The 8,044-nt window shown below is 38.5% G+C and overlaps 1 long non-coding RNA gene across 1 annotated transcript in view; it reads right to left on the bottom strand.

Moving 5' to 3' along the window:
- Window positions 1-134: 134 nt before the first annotated feature.
- LOC106934786 (uncharacterized) overlaps window positions 135-8,044 on the bottom strand; it is a 45,486-nt gene continuing 37,576 nt past the window's right edge. The window contains exon 3 of the long non-coding RNA XR_001421765.1: window positions 135-1,528. This is a non-coding gene — a long non-coding RNA (uncharacterized LOC106934786). The remainder of the gene's footprint in view (window positions 1,529-8,044) is intronic.

The raw sequence follows: 8,044 nt of genomic DNA, 5'->3' as shown, positions 1-8,044 counted from the left end.
ATATTCTGTCCTAGAATGCGGTTAGATGTGCCCTTTTTTTTAGAGCACCCGCCCCTTTAGTGGTCTCTGCACGGCCCTGCCCTTTAGGTAAGAGAGACTACTAGAATATGTTAGTGCAGGGAACTTTATGGTTGTCTCATGAGAAATAACTTTTTTTTTTTTTTGATTGACTTCAGCTAGTTTTGAAACGGTTTTGAAATATGTTTAGCGACAAGGCTCTTCTTTAAAATCAAGCACAAAGACTTTCCTCCTTGACTTGTTCTAATCTTCACCTGAAAGCTCCAGAACAGCAAACTGCCCACTTACTCAAAGAGGCAACAAGGGAATACTTTTTGCTTTGTTAAGATTAGAATAAAAGTGGGGATGAATGAAATTAGAACCTGGATATATCCACATGTTTTACCTCCTGACCTGTTAAACCCTGAGCAGAAACAATGTGCTCTTTCTCTGGACCATGATAGTATGTTTCTTGTGTCATGAAATCTTTCAGAAACTGCTTGAAGAGAGCTCTTCTGAACCTGCCTTTGTACATACAGGTTCTACCTGATGAATTCTTCAGGGCTGGAGGTGTTGTGTTTCATGGCCACATGGTGTTGCTGTTGTACTTCCAATAGCTCCATTCTCTCTAGTAGATCTGCTGCTGATCCATCACAATTCCTTCTCTCTTTCCTCTTAGATGAGGCCAGTATATTTCATCTGTTTGTGTGCTTCTGTGAAGGGAAATTTCTTACAATTAGCATGCATTCATTTATATCCTTATGTCAGCATCAGCACTCTCCTGCACAGAATATAATCTTTCCTCAGTCACATGATTGATTACTGTTCACTTGTGCAGCTGATGAACATTTGTCTTGTGTTTATGGCTTTTATGTGCTGAAGGTTGGCATTATGGATATCACTGCCCCTTACAAGAGTTAGTGTTTAATTATATTGGAGAGGAAAAGGCTACTCTCCACAACTACACACTTAAATCATAACTCTCTTTAAAGTAAATACTACACCTGGAAAAGCTGAAATTTATTTGCATTTTTATTTTCCATACTATGAAATGGATAACATGAAAAATTACATTTAGTGTTAGTGGTTAGAGAAAATCTGAAGTGTTCACATTGCTGTTTTATTTCTATAAAAACAGCAATTTTTTGTTGCTGTTTTATAACATTGCTATAAAACAGCAATGTTTTATAGAAATAAAACATTGCTGTTTTATTTCTATAAAACAGCAATGTGAACACTTATAAAGGAGCTTCATACAGCATGAGTGCGACTTAATCAAGATGTCTGAGCCTGTTGGAATAGGGAAAGGCTTGATCCAAACATATGAATTGTCTCCTGGACACCTCCCTGTTGAGGTGTGCCAGACATGTCCCACCAGGAGGAGACCCATGGGAAGACTCAGGACACGCTGGAGGGACGATGTTTGTCAGCTGGCCTTGGAACCTTGAGATTTCCTGGAAGGAGCTGACCCAGGTGGGGAAAGGGACATCTGGGCCACTCCGTTAAAGGCTGCTGCCCTCCTGACTTGACCCTGTGTTAAACGGAAGATAATGGATGCATGGATGAATTTCTTTCTTTGTTACCTCTTGAAAAGCTGATTAAGCAAACTACCAATGTGCTAATTTTTTACTGCATTTCCCTATCCCGACACAGAAAGCTGTGACCAACCAGTCAGCCCGGGATGCACTGTTCCATGGGGCTGGCTGAGAGTGACCTTTCCACAATTTTCCACCAATCCAGCACACTTAAGTGGTAAAGGGAAGGTGAAGCGTGACCTCATTGTTGGAGCTCAGCTTTGTTTGTCATTTGGGACAATGAACCTAATCACAATAATCAAAGAGTGGCTGACCTTTTTGAGTGATTTCTAATGGTACTGTGTTGGTCAACTTTCTCATCTGGAAGGCTTCAAGCACAAGAAACCTAGGGAGGTTGTAAGTTGGTTGGGAAAGTTCTGAATGTTTTTATCATGCTTTAAGGAACTAAACAATTGAACTGGTCTGACATACTGAGAAATGCACCAGTTGTGTAACAACATTTTTTTTAATCAACCATGAGAGCAAAGAATGTGAGTAACTTCACATCCCTGTATGCATACAATTTTACTCCTGGGTGTGAATTATCATTGGCTGAGGCCGGGTGCTACCAGAACAGAGGATCCACCATGACATCATAGAGCTAAAAACAAGCACTAGAGATAAGAACTAAAAATTCCAGTCATATGTTTTACATCTATGATTTGTTAGAAATCTAGACAGATAAAATGTCTGGCTAGGTGTCACTGGCCAGGTGAAAGAAGTCCCCTTCTCTGAAGAAACAGAACTTGATAAAGCGCTACACAAATACAGGTCAATGACCAGTATTTTTTTTTTGTTTGTTTTGTTTTTACCATGTCACAGCTGCCATAAACAAAAGGTTTGAAAGAAAAGGAGCAAATTGAAGAAAAAAAATCTTGTATAATCTACCCCATGTCTTAGAGGTACAGAGTGCTTGGATTCACTCCATGCTCCATCACACCTCATACAGGCTGATACTTACACAACAATAATCTACACAGAGTGAAAGTGTTTGAATATTGATTCGTGATGCTCCATCATGGTAATTCAATCAAAAATCACTCAGTTTTATTAATAATTCCCCTTGAGTATTTATTAGTAGATACTGATGGCCAAGCAAAGTGATTATTTCCCAACACGTGGAAATATAAGATAATAAAACCGTTGTGTAAGATTTAGAACAGTTCTGCAAGCAGGTGTAAAAAAAATTACTGTTTAATTTGTGCAAAGAAACCTGTTAAAAAATTTCAACAATATATTAAGTGCCGTTTATATTTTTCTTACATATTTAGACAAGTGACATGCAATTAAGCTGACATGTAAAAAATATTTCATTACTCTTTCACAGCTGTAATTGTGATTGTTTCATCCCCACTTTGGGGATATCCAGATGTTGCACATGCTGGTTCTCTGTTGTGGTTTCCAGGAACATTTAATTCCTGATCATTTGCTTTAATCAGTTGTTTCCCTGTTACAGCGTTTCAGATGTTTTTCTTTGAAAAAGAGACAAAAACTTGAAACAGATGAATAATTTTTCCTGGCTTCAGCTTCACAATAAGTTCTCCTCCACAGCATGTAAAACAATACACATAAATAAAATGATCCTGACATGCTTGTGATATTAAGATAATAGCTCTCCAAGGAGATCTTAATATCACAAGTTATTCTGTCCATCATTACTTTGTGTTTTAGGTTCTTTGTTCAAATCATTTGTTCCTATGTTTGTTTCACTCATTTAGCTTTTTTCTTTTTTTTTTAAAGAAAAAAAAAAAGATTTCATCAGTTCTACTGGCCTTTGTCAGAGAGTGGTCAGGCAGGAAAGCTGGTTGTGAGAGAGGGGGAAGACATGCAGCAAAAGGTCAACGGGCCGCGACCTTAACCTGTCACAGCCACACTGAGGACTGAGGCCTCTGCACATAGGTAGCTCACTCTGCCCTGCACCACCGCAGCACCCCAGATTTAGCTTTAGCAAAGAGAGAAGGGCTGATCTGAATGAAGCGGCTGTTAATGTTAATTTAATATTTAGAAGTGTGACCGACATGAACTGAACGGCTTCCTTCACTTCTTCCACTGCCACTGCTAAAACTACAGGCAGACGACAATGTGAAAACAGAGCAGAAAATCAATATTATAGTTCACTCCTTCTGCTTGCTGACTGGCCCAGTAGAAATTGTGCTGGAGTAATCCAAGTCAATGGGAGAAAGCCCAGACTGATTAGGAGTGAATGATGCTGCAAAGCCATGATGGCCAGGCTAATTTTTAGTAGATGTCAGAGCAAGTCCAGAGTCAATCATCAAAAATCATATTGTTCCAACAGAATAATGTACAAGGACATCTTTATTTTCAAAAATAATTAACCAAGACAGATAGCATTCACTTGAAATACTTGCTATATTATGAATATATGGGTAGCCTATATTTATGAATATTTTCAGCATGTATCATTTATGACTATTTGAACACACAAAGTGTGTATCTGAAATCTATAAAATCTAGTTCTCTTTGTCGAGTTGCAGTAGTACCACCAGTGAAGGCAGACGATGTGAGAGAGCAATTCATTACAGAATTTGTGTACTACAGGATTTTATATGAGACCTCTCATTCTTTTTGTAACCACCTTTCTCGCTCGATTTCTCTTTTTCCCCTGATGGCCACCCCTTAGCAACATCTCTCTTGCTCATCACAGTCTTTCATTCTGTTGTGCCTGTGTGAAAAATCACAGATCGTTTTCTATGTTCTTTCTAGAGATTGCTGCAGTCCAGACAGCCGGTGGGCTGTCCGGACTGCAAGAATGTTTGTAATTTCTGACATTGGTATCAATCCAAAAGTAGAGCAGGGTTCTACAAAAATTTAACTTGAAATGAAAACATAAAATTGTCATGATGTGGTTTTGGTGGTGAGAGAGAACACAGGAGGACCCAGGATGTAGATAAATGATGATGAATTTAATGAATAGAATAGCTCAAACAGTCCAGATCTCATGCAGCACGGCAGAGCGGAAAACACAGAGGCTCTGCACCGGTAGCAACTGAAAACAACAAAGACTGACACAATGAGCTAATGGACTTCCCAGTTCGACTGTGACGGCTGACTGACAAACGAGATACAATACTCTGTACAAGGACAACTGGTGGACTTAAATACACGGAGGGTAATCAATGAGATGAGACACACCTAGGAAACAATCAGGGAGTAGACAGGAAGACACAGGGACTCACAAGAAACACAGATCTAAATAAACAGAAAACCAAACATAAGCACACAGAAAACTGAAATCCCGACAGAAATGTCTTGTTTCAGTAGTGTCACTTCATGCAGCACCTTTCTCTACATGTAGTTCAAAATAAATAAGGAATACATCTGTGTTAAAAATGCTCCCTTATCACAATTTTTTTTATTAAATAAAACATAGTGTGTGTTATATAATAAACACCTTAGGCCCTGTCTAAGGTCAAGACACTTAGACAGGGCCTAAGTGTCTTGACCTTTGAGGCCTGTTTTGATTCATTTTGGGTTCATTGATATGAAGTCAAAACAGCTTCACCTCTTAGCCTAACCTAAGAAGTTGATAAAAATGGTGTCAAACATTTGTGATGATTGGTGCTGCAAAAAGTGCAGTTTGCATTGTTATATTTTCAAGGTATTCCTGAAAGTATGAAGATCAGTAAAAGTTCAACCACACTAACACGTTACCTGAAGCCAGGATCAAACCATGTGATCATTGGCTGCTGTAGACCAAATTTTTTGTTGTGATAAAGAAACCTTCATTAATCTGAAGCAACCTAGGACAAATATAAAGCGGTCTCTTCTGGGGGAAATTGTACTTTTTGACCGCTAGTGTTCGATTCTTGTCCTCTTTGCATAGCCAAGAGCAGTTACTGTTGTCTTCTTCCCTCCTCCTCTTCTCCTGCTTTTCACTGCCCCCCTCTAATGATAGTACATTAACATCCACAACTTGTGGTCAATTTGTAAAAGGACTGATATATCAGTTGGGCCTGTCTGATGAAATTGTGATGCAGCAGCTAGTCATGCAGACTGGTATCATCCATTGAGCAATGTGGCATATTGCTCTCCCACAGTGTGCATTATTCAGGTTCTGTTTGATTTTTGAAATCGCAGTGTGTCGGGTTTAAACAGACAAAAGTGGTGTCAATCAGTTGTGCTACTTTATGCTGTTAAACCTTTTATCTTTGGTGTTTCTGTTTTAAAAATATGAATGAAAGTTTGAAGATCAAAAGGTGAAATCACCTGTTTCCATTTTGTCCCTTTCTCAAAGTATTGCATATAAGTTAATTGATTATTTAATATTTACTTCCATCCATCCATTATCTAACACGTTTATCCTTACAAGGTCGCCACAGGGGCTGGAGCCCATCTTCAGTAATCATTGAGTGAGAGGCGGGCTGCACCCTGGACAGGTCACCAATCCATCGCATTACTTATTTTACGGCATTTCAGACAGACATTTTCCTAAAATTCTTAAATGTCAAGCATTGTAGTTAAATTGTAAAATATTTCTTTAAAGCGTATGCACTATATATTTTCCCCATTCATATTGGTGCTTGTCCCTGCTTTGACTAGTAGACTCATGTGAGATGTGACAGATTATGATTATGATTGACCTCCTGTTCGTGGATATTATTTATTTGAATCATATAATAATATTTTCTTCAGGTAGACTATGGGTAAAAAACAGAAAATTAGTTTGAACTACCAAACCTGGCAAGAAATCTGTTGAATAATTAATAAAGAAATAGCAATATTATTGTAAAAATTATTTCTTTTTGGGACAATATAACCTTTTGTACCTTTCTGAAATTTCTTCCAAAAAGGCCAGAAAAGTGTTTCTGGTATACAAAAACCAATCTCAAACTTATCAAAGACAAAGTATGAGCTCACCATCACCTAATATTGAACTAATCTAACTTCTCTTCTTTGCAGAGCAATATTAATTTAGCGACAATGGATGGCTTTCAGTCACAGGATTCTATAGTTGCTTTTAATTATGGATCAAGGAACTTAGTTCAGAAAGATTCAGTGTTAAACTATGAATATGAATTAAATTTTTATTCATCTTAACCTGGTTGAACCAAACGTAGACCCAGATCTGGCACAACACTGCAGGGCTTCCACCAGAAGGCAAGGTGGGAGTCAGAGGACACAACGACAGAGGTGGGTGGACCAAACCAGTACGAACTACTACCACCAGCACCACCTTCGCCCCAGAAGTCTGCTCTTCTGGTCTGATTCAGACACAGGGCAAAAGCACCTTGTCACCCACATCTTTGGTGCATTATCCAATATCTAATGAGGTTCAAATGCATGCTTTACTGTGAGACCATTAATCCCTCATTAAGTCTCATAAGAGAAGTTTACACCTGACATAAGTCAGGTGTAAGCATGACATAACACTTGTTATGAACTTGACAGGGTCTTCATGAATGTTTATGGCTTTTGTCATGAAGTGTCATTCTGTAAAATTAATAATGACACTTTTAATGCAAAGTTGAGACATTTTGACACATTTAATTCAAGTTTTGATGGAATGCTGCATTGAAAGTGTCAGTATTTACTAACATTTTTAAATAACTTTTAATGCAATTTTTAGTGAAAAGTGTCAATACTTACCAAATGACACTTCATGACACCAGACATAAACATTTATGAAGAGTCCTTCACGTTCATGGCATGTGTTATGTTAATGAAGTGTCATGTCAGCCTTATGCACACCCCTTCAAATAAAGTGTTACTGATCTTTCTTTAGCCAGTTTTCATGCTCACATTACCATGGCAACACATTTCTGGTGCCTTTACTTTTTTCAACCTACTAATTGGAAATTAACTATCTAATAAACTGCTTTAAATCCCAATGGAGAGCCTGGCTTAATAATAGAGGCATTAGTATTAGTATTGCTGAAGCTATGGAGCGACTCCAGAGCTCTGTGGCCCAGCATTTATCTCCACATGGCTCCTTTGCAGCAGAGGTGATTTTTGGCAGCTGCTTATAATGCCACCACCTGGGCATGGCTGATGAACTGTGACATCTGATGTCTCAACAACCAGTCAAAAAAACTACCTGTAATGAGGAATGTGCTGCTTGAGAGACAGGTGGCATCCAATTTCTAATACAGTTATTCCCCTTTGCTGCTGGGGCCACACTGACCCCGACAGGCTCGGATTACCAGCAATGAACAGTTAGTATGGGTTATTCTGACATCAGCTGTTGCTTCTTTTTCTGAAGGGGGAATAGAAAAGCAGAAGTACTGGCCTTCTGAACATGTTTGGTTTTAAAAGTAAGGCTTCGATGAAAATGCTTTGGCTAGGAGCCTGTGAATGGAACAGGACAATGTATAACTCAAATCTACACTGTGCTGATGGAGGACATAAAAGGGATAATTGTTGGCTTGGAAAATGAACCTGTACTCCAGAAATACATACATAAATATTACATAAAACCTCCTGAAAACTATGGAGGACCAAAACCAACATAATAA

Source organism: Poecilia latipinna, unplaced genomic scaffold (assembly GCF_001443285.1).
Source record: "Poecilia latipinna isolate Pla-1442-1.1 unplaced genomic scaffold, P_latipinna-1.0 Scaffold1858, whole genome shotgun sequence".
NCBI lineage: Eukaryota > Metazoa > Chordata > Actinopteri > Cyprinodontiformes > Poeciliidae > Poecilia > Poecilia latipinna.
The sequence above is the reverse complement of the archived record's forward strand: the minus strand, read 5'-3'. Positions and strand labels throughout refer to the sequence as shown.